The sequence below is a fragment of the Pongo abelii genome, chromosome 7 (assembly GCF_028885655.2).
Source record: "Pongo abelii isolate AG06213 chromosome 7, NHGRI_mPonAbe1-v2.0_pri, whole genome shotgun sequence".
In the NCBI taxonomy this organism is placed as follows: Eukaryota; Metazoa; Chordata; class Mammalia; order Primates; family Hominidae; genus Pongo; species Pongo abelii.
In genome coordinates, this window is record NC_071992.2 from 25,423,952 (window position 1) to 25,448,915 (window position 24,964).

At 40.8% G+C, this 24,964-nt stretch overlaps 1 pseudogene; it reads right to left on the reverse strand.

The window, feature by feature from the left end:
* Positions 1-1,072: 1,072 nt before the first annotated feature.
* On the reverse strand, positions 1,073-24,964 carry LOC134761812 (tigger transposable element-derived protein 1-like; annotated as a pseudogene).

The following is a 24,964-nucleotide window of genomic DNA, read 5'->3' on the forward strand; positions in this document are numbered from 1 at the left end:
CTGAGGCATGAGAATCGCTTGAACCCGGGAGGCAGAGGTTGCAGTGAGCCGAGATCACGCCACTGCACTCCAGCCTGGGTAACAGAGCGAGACTCTGTCTCAAAAAAAAAAAAAAAACAAAACCCTGCCAAAACTGTCTTTCAAAATGACTGTGTCATTTTGTTTTCCCATCAACAGCTAATGGGAGTTCCTGTTGTTCTACATCCTCACCAGCACTGGGTGTCATCAGTGTTCTGGATTGTGGCCATCTAATAGGTTTGTACTGGGATCTCATTATTCTATTTGTATTTCCCTGAGGACATATGATGTGCAGCATCTGTTCATATGTGTGTTTGCCACGTGTACATCTTCATGGTGAGGTGTCCGCTAAGGTCTTTGGCCCATTTTTTAATTGGGTTGTTTGTTTTCTTATTGTTGAGTTTTAAATGTTCTTTGTATATTTTGGATCGTAGTTCTTTATCAAGTATGTTTTTGCAAATATTTTCTCCCAGTCTATGGCTTGGGTTTTCATTCTCTTAACAGTGTCTTTTGCAGAACAGAAATTTTTATTTTAATAAAGTCCAGCTTATCATTTCTTTCTTGGATCCTGCCTTTGGTTTTTATCTAAAAAGGCATTGCCAACCCCAAGGTCATCTACATTTTCTTCTATGTCATCTTCTAGGAATGTTGTAGTTTCTCATATTACATTTAGGACTGTGATCCATTTTGAGTTAATTTTTGTAAAGGGCATAGGTCTGTGACTAGATTCATTTTTTTTTTTTTTTGCTTGTGGATGTCCAGTTGTTCCAGCACCATTTGTTGAAAGCACTACTTTTTTCTATTGTATTGGCTTTGCTCCTTTGTCTGAGATCAGTTGGCTATAGAGTCATACCTCAAAGATATGGCAGATTTGATTCCAGGCCACCATAATAAAGCATATATTGCAGTAAAGTGAGTCAAACAAATTTTTTGCTTTCCCAGTACATATAAAAGTTATATTTATACTATACTGCAGTCTATTAAGTGTACAATAGCCTTATGTCTAAAAAACAATGTACACCCCTTAATTTAAAATATTTTATTGCTGAAAGTGTTAGTGATCATCTGAGTCTTCAGGGAGTCACAATCTTTTTGGAGGTGGAAAGTCTTGCTTTCATACCGATGGCTGCTGACTAATCAGGGTGGCAGTTGCTGAAGATTGGGATGGTCGTGTCAATTTCTTAAAAAAAAAAGACAACAATAGAGTTTGCTGCATCAATTGACTCTTCCTTTCATGAAAGATTTCTCTGTAGTAGGCAATGCTGTTTGATAGCATTTACCCACAAGTAGAATTTCTTTCACAATTGGGGTCAGTTCTCTCAAATCTTGCTGCTGCCTTATCAACTAAGTTTGTGTAAGATATCTAAATTCTTTGTTTTTATTTCAACAATGTTCATAGCATCTTTAACAGGAGTAGACTATTCCATCTCAAGAAACCACTTCCTTTGCTAATCCATAAGAAGCAACTTCTTGGCTGGGCATGGTGGCTCACGCCTGTAATCCCAGCACTTTGGGAGGCTGAGGTGGGTGGATCACGAGGTCAGGAGATGGAGACATGTCCTGGCTAACATGGTGAAACCCCGTCTCTACTAAAAATACAAAAAATTAGCCAGGTGTGATGGCATGTGCCTGTAGTCCCAGCTACTCGGGAGGCTGAGGCGGGATAATCGCTTGAAGCTGTGAGGTGGAGGTTGCAGTGAGCCAAGATCACACCAACGCACTCCAGCCTGGGCGACAGAGCAAGACTCCGTCTAAAAAAAGAAAAAGAAAAAAAAAAAAACAGAAACAACTTCTCATCCAGTAAAGTTTTATCATGAAGTTGCAGCAATTCAGTTACATCTTTAGGCTTCACTTCTAATTCTAGTTCTCTTGCTGTTTCCACTATATCTTCAGTGACTTCCTCCACTGAAGTCTTGAACCCCTGAAGGTCATCCCTGGGAGTGGAATCAACTTCTTCCAAACTCCTGTTCATATTGACACTTCAAAATCTTTTCATGAATCCCAAATATTCTCAGTGGTATCTAGAATGGCAAATCCTTTCCAGAAGGCTTTCAATTTACTTTGCCCAGATCCATCAAGGAATTACTATCTATAGCAGTTATAGCCTTATGAAATGTATTTCTTAAATAATAAGACTTGAAAATTGAAATTACTCCTTAACCCATCGGCTGCAGAATGGATGTTGTATTAGCAGGCGTAAAATATTAATATCCTTGTACACCTCCATCAAAGCTTTTGGGTGACTAGGCGCATTGCCAATGAGCAGTAATAGTTTGAAATAAATCTTTTTTTCCTGAGCAGTAGGTCTCAACAGTGGGCTTAATACCTTCAGTAAACCATGCTATAAACAGATGTGCTATCATCCAGGCTTTGTTGTCTCATTTATAGAGCATAGGCAGAGTAGATTTAGCATAATTCTTACAGACCCTAGAATTTTTGAAATCATAAATGAGCATTGACTTCAATTTAAAGACACCAGCTGCGTTAGCTCCTAACAAGAAAGTCAGGCTGTCTTTTGAAGGCTTTGAAGGCAGGCGTTGACTCTCCTCTATAGCTTTAAAAGTCCTAGACGGCATCTTCCAAAAGAAGGCTGTTTCATCTACATTGAAAATCTGCTGTTTAGTGTTGCAACCTTCATCAATTATTTTAGCTAGATCTTCTGGATAACTTGCTGCAGCTTCTACATCAACACTGGTTGCTTTATCTTGCCCTTTTATGTTATGAAGACGGCTTCTTCTCTAAACCCCAGGAACCAACGTCTGCTAGCTTTAAGCTTTTCTTCTGCAGCTTCCTCACAATTTTAAGCCTTCATAGAATGGAAGAGAGTTACAGCCTTGCTCTGAATTAAGCTTTGATTTATGGGAATGGTGTTGCTGGTTTGATCTATCCAGACCACTAAAACTTTCTTCATATCAGCAATAAGGCTGTTTGCTTTCTTATCATTTGTGTATTCACTTGAACAGCACTTTAAATTTCCTTCAAGAACTTTTCCTTTGCACTCACAACTTGGCTAACTGTTGGACACAAGAGGCATATCTTTGGGCGTACCTTGGCGTTTGACGTTCCTTTCTCACTAAGCTTAATCATTTCTATGTTTTGACTTGAAGTGGGAGATGCGCAACTCTTCTTTTCATTTCAACACTTACAGGCTTTTGTAGGGTTATTAACTGGTCTAATTTCAATATTGTTATGTCTCAGGGAATAGGGAGGCATGAGGAGAGGGAGACGAGATTGGGGAATGGCCGGTCAGTGAAGCAGTCAGAATACATGTAATATTTCTCAATTAAGTTTGCCATCTTATATGGACATAGGTCAGTAATTACCATAGTAATATCAAAGATCGCTGATCACAGCTAACCATAACAGCGATGATAATAATGAAAAAATTGGAAATATTGTGAGAATTACCAAAATGTGACACGGAGACATAACGGGAGCACATACTGTTGGGAAAATGACACTGATAGACTTGCTGCATGCAAGGTTGCCGCAAACCTTCAATTATAAAAAACACAACCTCTGCAAAGCACAGTAAAGTGAAGTGCAGTAAGACAAGGTCTGCCTGTATTTATGTGGATCTGTTTCTGGGCTCTATTCTGTTCCATTGATCTATTTGTTTATTCTTTCACCAATACCACTTGGTGAAAGAGTGCTTTTACTGTCTTGATGACTGTATTATTAATAACACTAGAATTTGCATCATGACCGTCCTCTGACTTTGTTCTTTTCCTTCAATATTTCGTTTTTTTTTAAATTTAATTTAACTTAATTTATTTTTTTTGAGACAAAGTGTCACTCTGTCACCCAGGCTGGAGTGCAGTGGTACAATCTTGGCTCACTGCAACCTCCACCTCCCACGTTCAAGCGGTTCTCCTGCCTCAGCCTCCCGAGTAGCTGGAACTACCGGCACGTGCCACCATGCCCGGCTAATTTTTGTATTTTTAGTAGAGACGGGGTTTTACCATGTTGGCCAGGATGGTCTTGAACTCCTGACTTCGTGATCTGCCTGCCTTGGCCTCCTTAAGTGCTAGGATTCAGGCGTGAGCCACTGCATCCAGCCCTTTTCCTTCAATATTTCAATATTGAGTTGGCTATTCTGGATCTTTATTTTCGCCACGTAAACTTTAGAATCAGTTTGTTGACATCCACAAAATAACTTGCTGAGATTTTAATTGGAATTGCACTGAATTTATAGATCAATCTGGGGAGAACTAACATCTTGACAGTATAAAACATTCCTATCCAAGAACTTGAAATATCTCTTCATTTATATAGTTCTTTTTAAATTTCTTTCATCAGAGTTTTGCAGTTCTCATTTAGATTTTGTATGTGTTTTGTTCGATTTATACCTAAGTATTTTATTTTGGCAGATGCTAATGTAATGGTTTTGTGTTTCTAATTTCATATTTTATTTGTTTGTTGGTGCTATATAGGAATATGTTTGACTTTTGTATATTAACCTTATGTCTTGCAACCTTGCTTTAATAACTTATTTATTCCAGGGTGTTTTCTTGTTGATTTTTTTAGATTTTCTACATCAACAATTATGTCATCTGTGAACAGAGACAGTTTTATTTCTTCCTTCTCAATCAGTATAGCTTTTGGTTTTCTATTCTTTTCTTGTCTTATTGCATTCACTAGGACTTCCAGCCAACACAATGTTGAAAAGGAGTGGTGGGAAGGGACAGCCTTGCCTTATTCCTGATTTTATTTGGAAAGCTTCTAGTTCCTCATCATTAAATATGATATTAGCTGTAGGTTTTTTGTTGATTCTTTATCAAGTTGAGGAAGTTTTCCTCTATTACTAGTTTATTTAGAATGTTGATCATGAATGGGTGTAATTTTGTTAAATGCTGTTTCTGTATCTATTGATATGATTCTGTGATTTTTCTTCTTTAGCCTTTAATGTGCTGGATTACATTAACTGATTTGTAAATGTTGAGCCAGCCTTGCACACCTGGGATAAATCCCACTTGTTTATGGTGCATATTCTTTTCATGTTGTTGGATTTGATTTGTTAATATTTTGTTGAGGATTTTTGCCTCTATGTTCATGAGAGTATTGGTCTGTAGTTTTAAAAAAGTTTAGATATCTGCAATAAGGCATGATTATGTTTATTTTGATCTTTTCTATTCAGTAGCTCTTAGTTTGTGAGAAATCCTAAACTTCCCAGTACTGTCAAAATTGGTCACTTATATATGCCTATGAAATATTGGTTAAAAATGATTTCATATAGCCAACTTTTTGCAAAATATTCATTCTCTTGTCTCTGAGAGTTTATTTGCTCTTGAAAGAAAATTGTGTTTCACCCAATTTCCCTGAAAATAGGTGTGATGTCATCTTTACTCTTTCAGAGATCAATATTTCCCTGAGAGTTTGTTGGGATAAATCACCACTGCATTTTAGCTGAGGTGACAACTGGTCCTATCGATTAGAGCAGGGCTTTTGGAGGCTTTTGAGTGTAGTACGTGTTTGACTTAAGGATTATGGCTATAAGAAGGTCATAGATTACAGCAAAGAAGTCTTTTGAGGGTAAATGTGAGTATACAGTGTCCTCACTGGGATAATCTGTGTTCCTTGTGGAGTGCAATTTTTTATTTGATTCTCACAGCACTCAATTCTTTTCCCCAGCGAAATCCCTGAATTTTGATTTTTGGCCACAAGGTGGCATCTGATTTTCATTAATACAGGAGCCACACCCCTTCACTTCTCAAACTGGAAACTTCCATCTGTCTCAACTTCTGGACTCTTATTGTAACAGATTTTTGCCCCCATGGCAGCATTTGTAAAGGAAATTACATTAACTTATGTTTGTCTAGGGGCCTAGAACTAAACCTTCTTGTATTTAGTTAAGTCATGTTTGTGTCAAGGCATGCTCCTACGTTTTTAATGTTTTTAATTGATCATTGTGTAGAAAATTTATCATAGTCAGCTTTTCCCATGTATTTCTTTCCCTTATGGCTGAGAGTGGGGTCATGCACTTTTTAAACATATGCCTATCCTATGCTGCATGTTGTTTTGCTTGTTAGTAGGAAGGCACAAAGGAGCCCTCTTCAAAGATCTAGCTTTTAAGTGGGGTAGACGCAAAGCGCATGCATAAAATAGCCATAAAGGAAAAACTCACAGGCATATTGTCTAAGTCTCAGACCAGTATTATGAGTAAGGTCTCTAGATCTGTGAGAAAAGGCATTAAGAGAGATAGGTTCACCATTGCACAACACTTGCACAGCACTGGCACATACTAGATACTAAATATATATATATATATATTGGCCAGGCACAGTGGCTTATATCTGTAATCCCAGCACTTTGGAAGACTGAGGCAGGAGAGTGGCTTGAAGCCAGAAGTTTGAGACCAGCCTGGATAATATAGTGAGACCCTGTCTCTACAAAAATAAGAAATAGAATCAGCCAGCTGTGGTGACGCATGCCTGTAGTCCTAGCTACTCAGGAGGCTGAGGTGAGAGGATTGTGTGAGCCCAGGAGGTCGAGGCTACAGTGAGCTATGATTGTGCCACTGCATTCCAGCCTGGGTGACAGAGTGAGACCCTGTCTCTAAAACAAAAATTAAAAACAAACAAACAAACAAAAACCTACGGAATGAGTGTATGAAGAGGCCTAAGAAAGGTTTCATGGAAGAATGGGGTAAAACTAAGTTGAAAATGTTGAGTGTGAGTTGGATGGAGGAAGTCAAGCAGGAGGCATTGCAACTTGGAGAGAGAGGGTGCAGGAGGCACAGGAACAGTGTGAGGAGGCCAGAGTGTAGGAGGAGGAGAGTGGTCTGGCCTGCACTGAGGTAGCCAGGTCTCCACCTGGGCAGGGCCCTGAGGTCATGCTGAGGTGCCTGTACTTTCCCCAGGGGAAGTTGAGAACCATTCTTATGGATTTTTTAAAAAGTGTGAGTCTAAAATTCATCTGAAAAAAAAAAAAAGCAAAGCACAAAGCCCTGTGGTCAGTGGGGGACACTGAAAAACACACAAGGCGCCTGCATAAATAATACCCTGGGCAGCATGGGACATGTGTCCTGAGGTATATAAAACTTGAGCTGGATTTTTCAGAGAAGGAAGCAAGATCCTGTCCAGCTGGCACAGCAGGGATTGCTGCAGGGCAAGTATCTGGGACCCAAATCTGCCATAATAATAACTGACATTTGAATGTCTGTTTACAGTTTGCAAAGTCTTTTCAAACATTACCGTATGTGATGCTCACATTATCCCTGTGGTGTCAGCACAGTTACTGTCCCTGGTTTACACATGGGGACGTTCAGGCTCAGAGAGGTTAAATGACTTGACTTCCCCAGAGTCAGTCTGGTCATTTGGGTCTGACCCTGCCTCTTGAAGGACGGGCAAGATGGGGGCCAGCAAAGGATCTAATGGAAAAAGGTGAGATTTCTCCCACTTTTCTTCTGAATTAAAGATGGTGATAGACACAGTTGCTGCTACTATGAATGAAGGCACAGCTTTTCCTGTATTATTTCCTTATATGATTTTGCCATATAATGCTATGGTTTTGCCATATAATGCTATGGTTTTATTCCTCAGTGAGAACATAGGGGAAAGGGACTGATAAAATGCCATCAATTGAAAACAACCAAGAGCAAACTATCTCAAGATTTTAGCCAAAATAATGTCAGTCTACAGTTGGAGCCATCTGCCTGGTTTTCTTTCTCCTTTTATGATCTTTGCACTCCAGGAGCTTATGATCTGGTTGCCAAGAGGAAGCATGTGCATGCTCACTGCAGCAGATCTTGGGGTGACTTGTGGTGCATCAAACTGATTCCCATGGATTTGCAGCCTCAGGGCTTTCTCTGAAGCCCAAGGAGGTATGTCACACCAAAGAGGTGACATACACCATTGTGTGAGTTGTGACCTGAAAGCACAAAAAGAGGGGCAAGATAAAGCCTCCAAAGGCAACCCTAACAATGAAGGCAAGACCATGGCCATGTGATCCAGCCACCTGTCTTCAGTTAGGACAATTCCCAGGCACATTCTATGTGGTTCCTCAGAGGATTCCAATGTGGTTGAGGCCCAGTTGCTCAAGATGTAGACCATTAATAATGCATCCTTGCTTGGTTCCTTCTTCCCTGTCTCACATCGTATACTCCTCTGCTTTCTGGCATCGTCTTCCAAATAAACAGCCTTCACTGAAGTCCTTGACCCATGTCCTTGACTCAGGCTCTGATTTTTAGGGAATTCAAACTAGAAACACATGCACATTTGCTCACTTGTGCTTCTAGAAAAGCTTGCTCTACAAGAGATGTATGCACCAAGTCTTCTATGATCTCAGCGGAGTGGGGCATTCCAAGGTACTCGGGTGGATGGAGTAGGCTTTGTGCAGGAGGAGAGACTTACCCAGTTGTCAAGTGCAGCCATACTGGCTTTGAGTGGGATATACCAAGGCAGGGCCATTCTAGGAAAGATGGATGGACTGTTGTGAACAAAAGCTAGGGGCTTTGGAAAGAGCTGAGAGAATGAAGAGGCCTGCTGGCCATAGGAGGTATTAGACTAGGGGACAGGGAGATAGGTTTTAGACTTGGAGTGGTGGGCTAGCCTTGGTGATGTTAGATCTTGACAGTCCAGGTGTCTTTCTTTGCTTGCAATTTATTACAGGTGGTGGCTTTGCTTCCATTTTGAGCTATACTGTGGAATAGCTCAGTATGTGGAAAAGGAATGTACTATTCCTTTTCCATAGCAAGCATTTCCCCAGTGAATTGTTAAGACCCGATTTACTAGTTGAAGCATCTGATTTTTCCCTTCTTGCCCCTCATCCTGGGCTTGGAGCCTCCTTCCCTCTCAGTCTCTCCCCAGCCTCAGCTTCCTCCAGAACTACTCATTGTGCTTTAGCCCATTCTGCTCTCACAGCTTCTTCACCTTGACAATTTAGGGCTTTAAGAAAAGATTTGGCAAAGTGCCTTTTCCATGTACCAGCATCTGTGCTTGCACCTTTGATGTTTTGTTAAGGTAAGTGCTTGAGTGCTGGCAATAGCCCTTGGTATATTCTAGGTGTCTGGTGATCCAATGGTTCCACTCAGGGATGGAGTTTTTGAAGGGACCAGGAGATCTGCTGGCTCACAAGAGTGTCACTGCCTGGTAATTTTTCCTTGCTCTCCTAGAAGGCTGACTGCCAAATCAGCTGTCACATCAAATCCTATCCATTGGTTCATGTACCTGCTGTGATCTTGGGAAGCCTAGTGCAGTAGTGGTCCCTGTCATAGTTTATAAACTCCTTTGTTTGGCAGGAGACCCTAGCGACCTACTCCTCCCAGTATCACTCAGCAATACTTTTGGCTAATAACCTTGTATAATTGCATAATATTTCTAGGTTGCAAAGCACTTACCTAGACATTGACTTGCTGTCTCATCTCTGTAATAATCCTGTGAGGTAAGCAGGACAATTATTTTTTCCATTTCATGAATAAAGAGACTGAGATGTTTGGTGACTTGCCCAAGATCACATAACTGGCTAGCATCAGAGGGGGATCCGGAAACCAGGACCCATTTACTATTAGACCACACTGCTAAGGGAGACAGCAAGAAGCATAAGATTCAATCTTTGCTTGGGGGATCCCAGAGTGCTGTTTGAGAGAGACCAGATCAGCAGGAATGAAAAGGAGACATTGGGTTCCAAGTGCCAAGTGAATTCTACAGATGGCATGTCATCTAGGCATAAAGAGGAGAGATTGCTTCTGATAGGCAAGGCTAAGAAGGAACACAGAAAGTAGTTAAAAAAAAAAAAGCAAAATAAACAGCACTTACATGGGAGTGCCTTTTACACCTTGAATAAGGGCCATTTTGGGCAAGAAGATACAGACATAAAAAGAATGAGTATCTCCTAAATGATATAAACAAATCTAAGAATGGCAGAACATTAAATAATCATTGAAGTTTGCCAATATTTATCTAACTTTAAATGCCAGGAAAGACAGCCATGACTTTCTGCTGTGCCTGCAGGAGTCATGACTAAGCTGAAGATGGTGGAATTCAGAGCCATGAGACCTGGGTTCAAAAGCCCACTTTCTAGAGATGGGACATTGGGCAAGTTGCTGAGAACTTTTGTGGTTATTTTCCCTGTCTGGAACATGAGGATACTAATTTCAAGCTCAAAAAGTGGTTGTGAATATGGAATGACTAATACAAGTGAAACTGACTGATGGTGTTAGAACTCTGGGTTCCTCCTCTCTTCAAATATTTTGGGCCATGGGTGGTAAAAGCATCTTGAGTTTGGTGTACCATGGGTTTGGCCAGGAGGTGCCATTCCTGTGTCCCTCTGTGCAAGGCCATTGTATCCATTAAGCACAAGATAATCAACTCCTTACGTGTACCAGCTTTACAGGGGACAATGGGAATGTTTGAAAACCCAAAAGAAATGCATTGATCTCAAAACATGAAAGGAAAACAAAAGAAAACAGAAATTAATGAATACCCAGTTAGATGTTTACAAAACTGTATCAACTAGTTAATTGCTTCTAATGCTTATGTAGCCATGTATAAATTATATTTAATGTGACATGCTGGCAAATTTTATTTTATTTATTTTATTTTTTAATGAGAGTAGAGATTTTTTGCAAAGTAAAAAGTACACACTTAAGAAAGTGGAGTGCAGATGTACTTAAGACAGAGTCTTGCAATGGGGTTTGGGGTTTCTATCTTTATGGTTTTTTTTTAAACCAAAGGGTGGAATATTCATGAAAATTCCTGGAAGAAGATGAGCATTTGTTGGAACTGCGGTGCCACTCATTTTTACACCAAATATGGGTGCTCCTGGAACTGTCATGGCGCTAATGTATATAGGATTTTGTGTGTTAATGAGCATATAAAAAGGTCCTAGGTGAAATCTGGGTCAAATTCAGCACCATGTTGGGTCTAGTTGCTCTTAGTCAGCTTGGTCCACACCCTGGTTTTCAGGGTTTTATCAGCCCATAGCCTTTAATCATACAGGTGTGACCACCCTGTATTATTTCTGTCTCATTTTTCCTACCCGCTCCCAGAGATTCCATACCTTATTCTTAGGAATTGATGAGGGAGGAAGTCAGTCTTCTGAATCTACTTCCTGTTGATCAGGGGCATTGACCCTGCATAGTGAGGACATAGAAATTTCTGGCTACCTGTCTAAGGGTCCCAAGGGTGGATCATCAGTCTGAATCCAAGGCAGGAACTGGCTGGAATCCTAGCATAACCATAGTTTTGATGTGGAACTGTTGCAACCTGGAAGACACAAACTTTGCAAGGAGGTTAAAGAAAGACCAAAGAGTAGCCATAATATGATAGCAATTAAAGGTCCCAGGAAAGGTGGGTACCATGTCACTCTTGGTAGATATCCTTTGATGGAATCCAGATAGTTTGAGCAGTGGGGTTATTGAAATTATGAGGCCAGGTAGCCTATTGGTAAGTCTTTTGAACTTGCAGTTCAACTAAATCCTGAATTGTTAATATAAGAACAACATGTGTGGTTTATTACTATGCAAACCCCTCTGAGAGGTTCATGCTCTGGCCCTGTCAGGGCCTCATACAGTGACTTATAAATAAACCTAAATCCTAGGATTCAAATCCTGCAAAATCCTGTCATACCCAGGAAGGCTCTGAATTATTTCTTCATTTGTGGAGGTGTCACCTTTTAGACAACCTCCTTTTGTTTGATAGACAAGGTCTGATTTTCTGGTCTTAGGATGTACCTCAGATATTTTGCCTCTGGTTTAGAAATCTGGGCCTTGGATGGAGAGATGAGTACTCTTTCTCCTAGGAAGTCAAAGACTTGAATGCCATTCTTATCTGGGTTCTCTTTAGTGGGACTGCATACCAGGATGTCATCTACATATTGGAGTATTTGCTCCCCTGTCTAACTCTAGCTCCCTTAATTCTCATGCCAAGATGTTTCAGAACAAATTAGGGGTATCCCTAAAGCCCTGAGGCAGTACCGTTCAGGCGTACTGCTGGGAAATACTAGTTTCAGAATAGGGTCACTCAAAAGCAAACAATTGAGAGAATATTGAGAGCTGGGGAGCAAAGGGATACAAAAGAAAGCATCCTTAAGATCTAATATCGTGAACCAATTGGTGTCTCCCAGTATTTGGGTAATTATAAGTATTAGACACTATAGGATGTAAGGGAATTATGGTCTCATCAATGGCTGATAAATCTTGAACTAGATGATATTCTTTGGTTTCTGAACAGAGAGGACAGGAATATTGCAAGGAGACTGACATGGAACCAGGAGGCCATGTTTTAAAAACTTCTCAGTTGCAGCCCGTCTTTGCCTGGCTTTTGGTTTGAGGAGATATTGATGCTTCTATGGGAAATTATTTTTGTCTTCTAAAGAGGGGCTCATTGGCTGAACCTGTATTGCTTTCCCAGGGGTTTTTTGATCCCATACTTGTGGGGCTCTTTGGGACCTTATTTCGAGGAGGTGGATCTCTTGTTTTTCTCAGGCTGGCTTAGAAACAACAATCACTAACAATAAAGCTCCCCAGGGCCTCATAAATGTAAAGTGGCTCCAAGGGTGGCTAGGAAGTCCCATCCCAATAAAGGAGCTGGACATTCTGGCATAACTAGAAACTCATGAGTGACCATATAGTTTTCTAGCCTGCAGCTCAAGGGTAATGCAAAGCATTTTGATTTTGGTGTACTGGCAAATTTTAAAATTTTTATTTAATATGGGATGAGAACTACAAAAGTAGGAAAGCCCCAGGCCTATGACGTTCCTAAAATAGCTCTGCTTCTATGGCTGGTATGGTCATGGAATCCTTAAGAAATGAGCCACAGCATGGCATGCCAGGTGAGGCAGGGTCTGAGGGGTATTCATTGGTCCCCCTGACCTGTTACTCTCCTTTGATAGAAAATCAGATAGCATAGGATGAGTGTCTTATTGGGCTGCTACACCAAAATACCATAAACCGAGCAACTTATAAACAGTAGAAATTTATTTCTTACAGTTCTGGAGGCTGGAAAGTCCAAGAACAAGACACTGGCAGATTCAATGTCTGGCGGAGGCCAGCTCTTTGGTTCATAGATGATGCCTTCTTGCTGTGTCCTCACATGGTGGAAGAGGCAATAGGTCTCTTTCAGGCCTTTGTTTTAAGGGTACTAAGCCCATTCATGAGGATACCACCCTCATGACCTAATTGGCCCAGAGGCTGCACCTCCTAATATCATCAGGGTTAGGATTTTAACATAGGCAATTTGGGGAGACACAAACATTCAGGCCAGAGAAGGGAGCCTGGCAGAGACTGAGGGATGAACTGGACCAGGAGTCCATGAACTCTTTCTTGTTAGTGGATGCTCTTTGGTTTTTCAGTAGTAAGACAATTAATGACTTAACTTTGATTTATGCTTAACTTTATTTTAAATTTTAGCAGTATTCACTGATCCCTTCCAGTTGCAGCAAGAGCCCTAGAGAAAGAAAATGAACTCTTGCAGTATTTTGGCAATAGGAGAGGACATTTGTGTTACAACTTAACATCTCTTTTTTTTTTTTTTTTGAGATGGAGTCTCACTTTGTCTCCCAGGCTGTGGTGCAGTGGTCCTAGCTCAGCCCTCTGCAACTTCTGCCTCCTGGGTTCAAGCAATTCTCCTGCCTCAGCCTCCCTAGTAGCTGGGATTACAGGTGTGTGCCACCACACCTGGGTAATTTTTGTATTTTTAGTAGAGACAGTGTTTCAACATGATGGCCAGGCTGGTCTTGAACTCCTGAACTCAGGTGATCCACCTGCCTCAGCCTCCCTAAGTGCTGGAATTACAGACATGAGCTACAGTGCTTGGCCCAATCTCTTCTTATTTACTAAATGCATACTTTAAGTATATCATCCCCTTGTGTTGAGTTATGTATAGCGCCATCTTCTTCTGTGAAAGACGCATCCTGTCAGTGGGGAGTGCTAGATAAACCAGTAGGGGGTACTGGTTGGAACTGGGAAAAAAAAAAAAGAAAAAGAAACAGAAGCAGCCCCTGGTATGGAAAGAAGAGGAAATGCTTCTGTTGGGAGTTTGAGGCTCCCAGAAGTGGTTTGGATATCCAGCAATTCAGTTCAAGCTTATTCCTCTCAGAAATACTGGATGAAAGCATTTGTATTTTTAAGAGACTCAGGAGAATAACTGCTAGAATGTTCACCAGTCAAAAAAAAAAAAAAAAAACAAAAACCACATTATGTCCAATGTGGATTTAGTAGCTAGAGAAATTGGCAAGTGTGTGTGTGTATATATGTGTGTGGCTCAGGAGGGGGATGGGATTTGGTTCTTTTCAAAAGGAGACTTCAATTTGTAGAATAAGCCACACTAGGCTTGCTTTATAAGAAACTTCCTTAGGCATTTATTATGCCCCATGATTGATAACAATGAGTTTTGCATCCATTGTTTTTTCAGGAAGTTATTGAGCAAAGGTGTTCCTCACCTTCCTAGGAGGGGCAAGGCAGAGTTGTCTGTGATTTTTTTGAAAGACTACTGAACCTGAAACACAGCTTAGGAAAGTGAGGCCTGTGGAAATGTGAGCAGGATGTGCAAACTCGCTGAATGGAGCACCTGAGCTAACTGCAGAGCTAGAAAGAAGCCAAGAACAAGGAGCGTAAAGTTTACCTGGCTTATTGAACAGGTGTCATCTCTGACATACATCACTAAACACGAAGCTGAGACAAAGGCAACTTCCTCCTTCTCATGGTGTTGCTGTTTGCTCTTGACATCAGGGTATTCTTAGGCTGGCAGTGTGAGAGAGGGATGTGGTTGTGATCTGGCTTATGGGGACTCAGGCCCCAGTGACCTTCAGCTGTGAGCCCAATCTAAAAAAAGGCAAGTTACAGTGCACCTGGGTGTGCAAGCCCCATCTCCCGGTATCCTTTTCACTAAATCAGGGGAGGATGTTATGTTTCTCTGGTGGCAGGTCCTGAGGGATTTGAACTGCCCTGCAGGGCTCCCACTCTTTTTCTTCCAGCTCTGCCATCTCACTTTAAAGAGATGATGAAATCCAAAACTCTACTTTACATAGATAGTAGCAGGTATCAGGTGTGCTAACCAAGTTTTCTATGATTCTCTTAAAAGTTAAGCTCCCCTGGTGAATTTTCAAATATTTAGATTTACAAGAATTCAATTTCCATTCAGCTTTTAGATACTGTATATATTGACTTAAGGGAGGGACACATGAAATTGAAAATTTAACAGATGACTACATTTTTAATAATGTCTAAAATTATGTAAAGAACAATTATTGTGTTGGTGTTCAGTTCTGAGTTTTGAGAAATGCATAGTCATGTAATCACCACAATAATCAGGTTCACAATAGTTCCATTACCACTTCCCCAAATTTCCTCATGCTGTTTTTTTTTTTTTTTTTTTTTTGGTTGGGGTCTTGCTCTGTCGCTAGGCTGGAGTGCAGTGGTGTTATCTCAGCTCACTGAAACCTCCAACTCTCTGGTTCAAGCAATTCTCCTGCCTCAGTACTCTCAGCTACTCAGCTACTCTCCTCCTGAGTAGCTGGGATTACAGGCATGCACCGCCACGCTCAGCTAATTTTTTTTTTGTATTTTTAGTAGAAACGGGGTTTCACCATGTTGGCCAGGATTGTCTTGATCTCCTGACCTAACGATTCACCTGCCTCAGCCTCCCCACGAGCTGGGATTACAGGCACGAACCACCATGCCTGGCCATGCTGCTCTTTTATAGTCACCTCCTCCCGCCATTCCTAACCCTTGACAAACAGTTCTCCATCTCTATAGTTTAGCCTTTTTCAGAATGTCATAAATGTCACATAAATTGTAGACTATTTTCTATTCTATGAATGTACCACAGTTTGTTTATTCATTCAGCAACAAAGGGCATTTAGATTGTTTCTAGTTTTTGGTGATTATGAATCAAGCTACTCTTGTTATCTGCACACACGTTTGTGTGAATGTAAGTTTTCATTTCTGTAGGATAATTACCAATAACCAGCAATAATTGTGCCTTGGATAAACCTCATTGGCTATGATACTGCCACTACGCAAAGCTAAACAATTCTTGTTTTCAATAATCATACATATTTGAAAAAACTTAAGAACAAAAAAGTCTATTATTTTTATCCATTTAAAATAATTGCTGTTGCTCTTCATTTTTACAAAATTACTAAAGTTATAGGTTTCCCTTTGGTATCATTTTCCTTCAGTCTGAAGAACTTCCTTCCCCATTTATTTTAGAGCAGATCATCTGGTGGCAAATTCCTAGTTCTCCTTCCTCTGAAAATGTCTTTCTTTTTCATTCTGGAACAGCCTGGGTTGACAATTCTCTGTCAGCATGTTAGAGATCCTGTTCCATTGTCTTCTAGCCTCCATGGTTCCGGATGAGAAATCTGCAGTCATTTGAATTGATGTCTCCTACATGTAATGTGTCATTTTTCTGTGGCTGTTTTCAAGGTTTTTTTTCCCCTTCATATTTGGTTTTTATCAGTTTGATTATAATTTGTTGCTTTTTGTTGAGTTTGTCTTGCTTGAGATTCACTGAGATTTTAAAATTTGTAAACCGTTGTCTTTCACAAAATTTGGAAATTTTTCATCCTATTTCTTTAAATATTGTTTCTGCACCAATCTCTTTCTTATTCTGGGACAGTGACATGAATGTTGGAATTTTTGATGAATGTTAGAATTTTTGATATCATCCCACAAGTTCCTAAGGCTCAGTTTGTTTGTTTTATAATCCGTTTTTTTCTCTCTTTTTCAGATTTGAAATTTACGAGTGATCTATATTCAGATTCACTCACTCTTTCATCATCTTCCATCTATTTTTGGGCCCTTGCAATGAATTCTTTACTTCAGATATTATATTCTCAATTATAAACTTTCCATTTTGAAAAGATAATTTTCCTCTGATGACTATGTTTATCTTTACATTTTTGTCAAAAGTGTTTATTTGTATTTCATAGTGTTTGATTATAATACTGCTTTAAAGTCTTTGTCAGATAATTTGGATTATCTCATATTTGGCATTTTTAATTGTCTGTTCTTGAGATTTGGTGACATTTTCCTGGTTGTTGGCATGTTAAGTAGCTTTGGATGGTATTCTAAACACTTTGAATATTATGTGATGAGAGTTTTGAGTTATAGTAAAATACTCTAGAGAATGTTTTTGTTTGTTTGTTTTAGCAGGCAATCAACCTGATTGTGTTTGAACCGTAAGTTCTGTTTCACCCTCTGGGGATGGGCCCAATGTCAGTTTAATTTTCAAAGTCTTTCCTATGCTATGTAAATCTGCCCCATGCATGGCGCCTCAGAGTTTAGTTTGGACTTTTCAGTGGTTTGTATCATAGTTCAGTTCTCAAGCCTTTACTATGCTTCATTGGGTCTGTTCTATGCATGTGAGGTTCAATAGTGAGCTTGAGATTTGTGTTAGTTCCTACACAGAATTATGGTATCTGCTTCTCCAGCTCTTTTCTCTACATAATTTCCCACATACCGTATGATCCTATGGGTTTCTTTCCTGATTCCTCTGGCCAGAAGTATGGGTTTCTTTAAGAGTTTTAGCCCCTGCCCCCATCCTAGAGGAAAAGTGGTGAGAGAAAAGGGAGGGTAAAAATAGTAGAAAAAAAATAGTAGGAATCATCTCCACTCTTAGCTCACAGGAGCTTTTCTTTTCTTTTTTGAGATGGAGTCTTGCTCTGTTGTCCAGGCTGGAGTGCAGTGGCATGATCTCAGCTCACTGCAACCTCCTCCTGCGTTCAAGCGATTCTCCTGTCTCAGTCTCCCGAGTAGCTGGGATTATAGGTGCATGCCACCACACCTGGCTAATTTTTGTATTTTTAGTAGAGATGGGGTTTCGCCATGTTGGCCAGGCTGGTCTTGAACTCCTGGCCTCAAGTGATTCACCTGCCTCAGCCTCTCAAAGTGCTGGGATTACAGGTGTGAGCCACCATGCCCAGCCAGGAGCTTTTCTCTTCAGTCTTATGTGCCCTTGCCACTGCAGTGACAGTGCAGTTCTGCAACTGGGCTGGCCTCAGGAGAGAGTGCAGAGAGAAAAGAAAGGGGGAAAAAGGGAAAAGAATGGGAATTACTCCAATGCTTTCTGGCTTACAGGACCCTTTATCCTGGTATGGCCAGAAAGAGGAAGTTTCTCCCAGTTTTTGCTAACTGCATTAAGCATACACCTCCAGCAATGTGGTCCACCTTCAGGTTGAAGCTGGGAGGCAAAGGAGGGAGACAAACAAACAAAACCAAAGCAAAGCAAAAAACAAAGAAACTCACCATCATACTGGTCACTCATTGTTTTTTTTTGTTTTTTTTTTTTTTTTTTGAGGAAGAGTCTCACTTAGTCACCCAGGCTGGAGTGCAGTGGCGCAATCTCGGCTCACTACAACCTCTGCCTCCTGGGTTCAAGCAATTCTCCTGCCTCAGCCTCCTGAGTAGCTGGGATTGTAGGTGCACACCACCACACCTGGCTAATTTTTGTATTTTTGGTGGAGATGGGGTTTCACCATGTTGATCAGGCTGGTCTCAAACTCCTGACCTCGTGATCCATCCTCCCCGGCCTCCCAAAGAGCTGAGATTACAGGCATGAGCCACCGTGCCTGGCCCCTGGTCATTCTTTAAATTTGATCTTTCCTCCCCAATCCACCTGCTATTATTTACTTTTTAGAGCCCTCAGTAGTTGGTTTTTATATTCCTCAGAATTGTTGTTGTAATTAATGGAAGATACAGGCTGTAGTAAACCTACTCCATTTTAGCCAGCACTGGAAGTACTTGAACTGCTGAATTATAACATTTGCTGGTCTTACTGCTTGTCTGCCCTCCAGCATTGGAACCCTCTTAGGAGGGTAATCAATTCCCATCGTGGCAACTTCTCCCCATTGCCACAGTTGTTTGTGCTCTAGAGGATTCTGACACTGCTCCTTTTAGAAACTTTGCAGCAACCAGCAAGTCCATGCCTCACAGCTCTGTTATCCTTGGTCAGGTTCCAGTTGGACGCCTCCCTGGTCATCTATCTCTAAGACTGTCATGTCCATAAGCCTTGGAGCTGTCTCTCCATGACCTACACTTCTATTTCTTCATTTACTCTAAACTATTCCCTTTTGCCCTCTGCGAACACACTACCCTACATCCTAGCCTCTTCTCATAATGTTCTCTTTTTTACCTTCTTGTCTTAATTAAAACCAGGTTCTTATCCTGAAGACACTTACTCCTCTGCATTCCTCCCAAGAAGAGGGTGCTTCATTTCCTACTTCCTTGCACAGTTTTGTCCTTTCTCCTTCTTGCTTCAATGGAAAGATAAGTTTATCTCCCTTTCTAAAGTGAGGCCCCTCTGTTTGTGCACTTGATTCCATCCTTTGCCCATCTCCTCAGTTCTGGCCAATGCAATAAAATAAGAAATTAAAACAAAAAATAAGAGCAAAAAATATTTAAAAGGAGACAAAATTATTCTTATTATAAAACGTAATACAAATATAATGATTTACCTAGAAATTCAAGAAAAATCAGCTGAAAGACCAATGGAACATATAATGAATTTATTGAAATATTAAGTTGTCCCCAAAGCACTAATATTTACAAGCAAGATCAACTTAATAGAATTGCCCTTTACTTCTCTCCTGGTATGCACTCTGCCTTTACTGTATACTAAATTTATATTCATACTTGGGGGGAAGAATTATTTAACAAAAGATACTATAATTGGGAATTTTCATTAACAATTTTTTTGTTTGTTTGTTTTTGAGACAGAGTCTCGCTCTGTCGCCAGGCTAGAGTGCAGTGGTGCAGTCTTGACTCACTGCAACCTCCACCTCCTGGGTTCAAGTGATTCTTCTGCCTCAGCCTCCTTAGAAGCTGGGACTACGGGCGTGCGCCACCATGCCCAGCTAATTTTTGTATTTTTAGTAGAGATGGAGTTTCACCATATTGGCCAGGATGGTCTTGATCTCTTGACCTCATGATCTGCCCACCTCGGCCTCCCAAAGTGCTGGGATTACAGGTGTGAGCCACCAGGCCTGGCCAACAATTTTTAAAATTAAGTTATATTCCTACCTCATACCTTATACCATATACTGAAACAAATTCAGATGAATTAAAAAATTGATGTAAAAGATAAAACCAAACCAAACTAAACAAAAATAATGGATTTTTATTCTGCAAAGGTAGAAACTACAAAGCAAAACATAAGTAGAGTGACAACATAAAAATGGTAAATGTCTGTATATCGAAAAAATGCAATATCATAAGGTGTATATAGAAACTCTGGATTATGCTGGCAACTTTTCTGTAAATCTAAAATTCCTCCAAAACAAAAAATCATAAGCACACTTTCACATACACTCACATACACAGTATCTACAAATATTACAAAATTTATCCTTTCCACTTCTGGAGTTTATCTTCCAGATATACTTGCACATGTGCAAAATGGCCATTTTGGTAACTTCTCCAGGCTCCACCCTTGCCAGATTATTTGAAATGGTGAAAACTGTATAAAACCTAAATGACGATTACGAAGGACTGATAAAAAAATTATGGTACATTCATATAATGGAATACCGTCCATTTGTTTAAATTACAAAGAAACATCTAAAGAACTAAAAGCAGAACTACCATTTGATCCAGCAATCCCACTACTGGGTATCTACCCAGAGGAAAAGAAGTCATTATACAAAAAAGATACTTGCACACCCATGTTTATAGCAGCACAATTCACAATTGCAAAAATGTGGAACAAACCTAAATGCCCATCAATCAATGAGTGGATAAAGAAACTGTGATACACACACACACACACACACACACACACACAAAATGGAATACTACTCAGCCATAAAAAAGAATGAATTAATGGCATTCATAGCAGCCTGGATGGATTGGAGACTATTATTCTAAGTGAAGTAACTCTGGAATGGAAAACTAAACATCGTATGTTCTCACTCATAAGTGGAAGCTAAACTATGAGGATGCAAAGGCATAAGAATGACACAATGGACTTTGGGGACTCAGGGGGAAATGGTAGGAAGAGGGTGAGAGATAAAAGACTATAAATTGGGTTCAGTATATACTGCTCGGGTGATGGGCACACCAAAATCTCACAAATCACCGCTAAAGAACTTACCCATGTAACCAAACATCACCTGTTCCCCAGTAACCTATGGAAATAAAAATAAATTAATGAATCACAAGGAAACATCTGAAACAGAAAGGTATCAAACACACCTGTTTTTTTTAAGTAAAAAAATTGCTAAATTTTGTTTAAACTAAAAAACTCACACAAATAAAAAACAAAAAATAAAAGAGTGTTATAATATGCTATCTTTGGGTAAGATGGGATAAGAATATATATTTACATTGCTCATCTGTGCAAAAAGAAACCCTCAAAGGATACACAGAACCCTCACAACAATGGCCAGGGGAGGTTATGACAGCAATGGTGGTGAAGGTGAGGTGTGGAAGGGAGACCGTGCATATATATAAGTCAATTCTAAAGTTAGGTCTGTGACTTTTGAGTCATGTGAATGCAGTACATTTTTTATTTTTTTATTTTTTATTTTATTTTTTTTAAGAAACAGGGTCTTGCTATGTTACCCAGGCTGGCCTTGAACTCCTGGGCTCAAGTGAGTCTTCTGCCTCAGCCTCCCAAAGCACTGGGATTATAGACGTAAGCTACCACAGCTGGCTGCAAAATCTATTTTAATACTTAAATTAAAAAAACAAGCTCTTTCCCCAATAAAATCCTCCAAAGTGCCATGAACAGCACTGAAGGCAAACAGAGTGGGGCTGTCATGGCAGAACTTCAGGCATCTGTCAGAAGCATGCATGGAAGACATTCTTTTTAAGTCCTGGGACTTTCCCTTAGCACTCAGAACCTCTGATTATATCAACAAGTATTTAGTCAGCCTTCTTGAAGGTTCTGTTTTCACTTTTGCACCAGGCTGGTTATTCCACATGCCATCAAGACTGGAAACCCCAGGAAAGGAAAATCGACGAAATTCCTCTCCAAGTGTTGCAGAGGAGGGCTCCTACGGTGAGTGTGCTGGCTACTTCTCTTCACTGCTCAGGAAACCACCCACAATATAAGTAGTCAGGAGTGGGATTTCCAGCTGTCTAGAAGTGGCTATGTCCTCTTGGTGAACTCAGTAAATCCAGTCATCTGCACACACGCCCATGTTTCCCAGGAATAACCATCTGGTGTTGGGATGTACAACAGAGCCTGAATATTTGCAACAAACCAGTCTTTCTTGGGCTTAATCTCCTTCTCAAAACTTCAGGTATTCCAACTCCTTATTCCTTCCTTTTGTCCTTCAGAGTTCCTGAGGTCTCCTATGGGCTCAGGAATGGCCATCTGGATTTGTCCATCTTGTCCTCCCTGTGGTTCGATCTTATTAAGCAGCTTCCAGTGTCTCTACAGTAATCCCCTCCCCAGAACCCTGCAGTGTTGCTGGGGCCCGACAGGAGGAGTTGCCAATAGTCTTTGCATTTCTGTGGCCTTTTGACACCTCCATTCTGTACTCCAACAAGTAAATGCTAAAGTGTGGAAACTGCCTTCTACCTTCACAACCTTTCATTGTGACAGGACTGCCAAGCTTTGAGCCCCACCATGAGCACTGAGAGGCCTAGGAATCCTAGGCCCCCAGCAGCAGTCACTGAAGACTGGCAGAGAGAATAATCCTAATGCATGCCTTGCTGTATTTAAAATGACCTCACCCCCCAGTTCCAGCCATTTCCCCGAAATAGTGCTGTGATCCTCAGCCTCACCATGCCCCTGACCCTGATGAGTTCCTTTTTTATCCATTTACCTTTCCAGTGAGTAAAGGGGAGGCTTTCATTAGAGAAGGGTTAAGAGTCTTGATCTTGGGAACTGGGAGTCAAGAAGGCATTAAAAAGCTTCCAGGGATGTCTGGACATCACTGGATTTACAGTGAGAACATGACTTAGGCCTTCCTGCTGATGTTTCAATACACACATACACACACATGCACACAAACAACACACACAAAGCATGCAACAATTGTACACTTATGGAACTGGCAGAAATGCAAACAGCCTCAAACAGCTTTAGTTACAATCATGGGGTGAACTCATCCCTGACATCTTGAATATCTTTCTCATTTTTTTCCCTTCTTACTGCATATCTCTAGATTTAAGACTTAATTGAGGCATGTGGGCAGCCAAAGCAGGCGAATCAGTTTGATGTCTTTTAAAACTAATATTCTTCAAATGTTTTTTTCAGTGTCTGTTTAGGGGAATGGCTGATGGCTGCATGAAGTGGGGGACTCAGAGAATCAAAGAAGAAGAATGGCAGTGGCAAGAGTAGCCCCCTGACTAACATCCTCAGCCATCCAGCTCTCACCTAAACCTGCTTTTACACAGCCCTGCCCTTTTAAAGGAAGTCAAGGGGCCATGTGTTGTTATTTGAGCATGTGTCTTTGGGGTTTCCTCCTCACTCCAATAGAATCATCAGAGTTTTATTTCCAGTTACATCCTTGAAAGAAATACGGGCACACACAATCACACAATTATCCATTTGATTATGTTTCTGGTAACATTTTAGTGGCTCTTATAGATGGGCAGTCTAGACAGTTATCAATGTTTCCATCTTCTCAATCTAGTCTTGGTTTTTTGTGGTCTCATTCTTGCATAGTAGATTGGGTTTCTCTCTCCCTACTGTGTAGAAGACCCTTACTTAATTGCTACATCCTTAGTGATGCCTTTCCCAAGAACAAAACTCCATGGTGACTTTGTGTTGCTCTGAGCTCTGATAGCCCTTCTCATGGGTGGTAACTCTGTCGTTTGTTTTCCATCCTTCCATCCATTCCACAGACAGTGATTACAACCAGGATTGCTGCTGGGCTCTGAAAATACTAAAAACAATGAGGCAATATGTCTACCTTCAATAGGTTTATAGTCTATAATCTGTGCTATACTGTAATGATTTCTGTGACTGCGTTTGATATTTCTAGCTAAATTGAGTCTTGAAATCAGGGACCTTACCTTTTCTTTCTTCGGGCAGTGTTGCACAGCTGGGTTCCCCGGAAGGCAGAGGCTGCAATGGTTCATGTGCAGGAGGTTTGGAGATCAACCCTTAAAGAAGTGAGGACACATGATTGGGTGAGGGAAAACTTGAGCTGTGATGCAGTTCCAAAAGAAGCCATCACGAACCCTGTGGGGAGTCCTGAAACTAGGATGACCCTTCAGAGCCATCCTAAGTTGGGAATAACTGGTTTATCCTAAGTTGGGGGTAACTGGGGCCATTTCATATGTAGCTTTTCAAGAATTCACACTGAATGGAAATCCAGTCCATTGGGGCTTGCTTCTTGGTGGCTGTAGTATGGGGTAAGAATGGTCTGAAAGTGCTGCTTCTAAGCCTGTCATTCACTCTGAGTCTACTCAGCTATAACAGGTGCACCTTTAGGTGAATCTGTGTGCACACCACTCAGCTTTCTATCTGGGGCCTCTCAGTTCCAGAGAACAGCTGCAGCCACATTCCTGAATTCACATTTGGAAGCCTCCTGTATGATCTGTGCGTGGCAGGTCAGAAAATCCACTTGTCAAGTCTGGGATGTTGGAATTATGTAATATTTTCTACAATGGAATTTCTTGGTATTATCCCTAATAGTACTATAATAATCTCCATTATTGTCTCTATTCTCTGCCTACTTAGACCATCTCATTTGTTAAGGTCCAACTAAACTGCACTTTAATCAAATAACACTGAGCAACTACTGGGTGAATAGAACAAGAAGGTGGAGGAAGTTTGAATTTGCTCTTTCTCATTAAAGTGGGTCATCCATCCTGTTGCTGCTCTCTGATATCAGTGCTTCTGGTTCCCAGGCCTTTGGACTCAGACCAAGACTTACACTATTTACAATGCCCAGACCCCCGCCAGGTTCTCAGGCCTTCAGACTTGGGCTTGGACTTAAACCATTGGCTCCCTGGGTTCTTGGGCCTTTGTCCTTGGATTGGAAATGCACCAACTGCTTTCATGGGCCCCCAGCTTGCAGATGACAGATCATGGAACTTCTCAATCTCCAT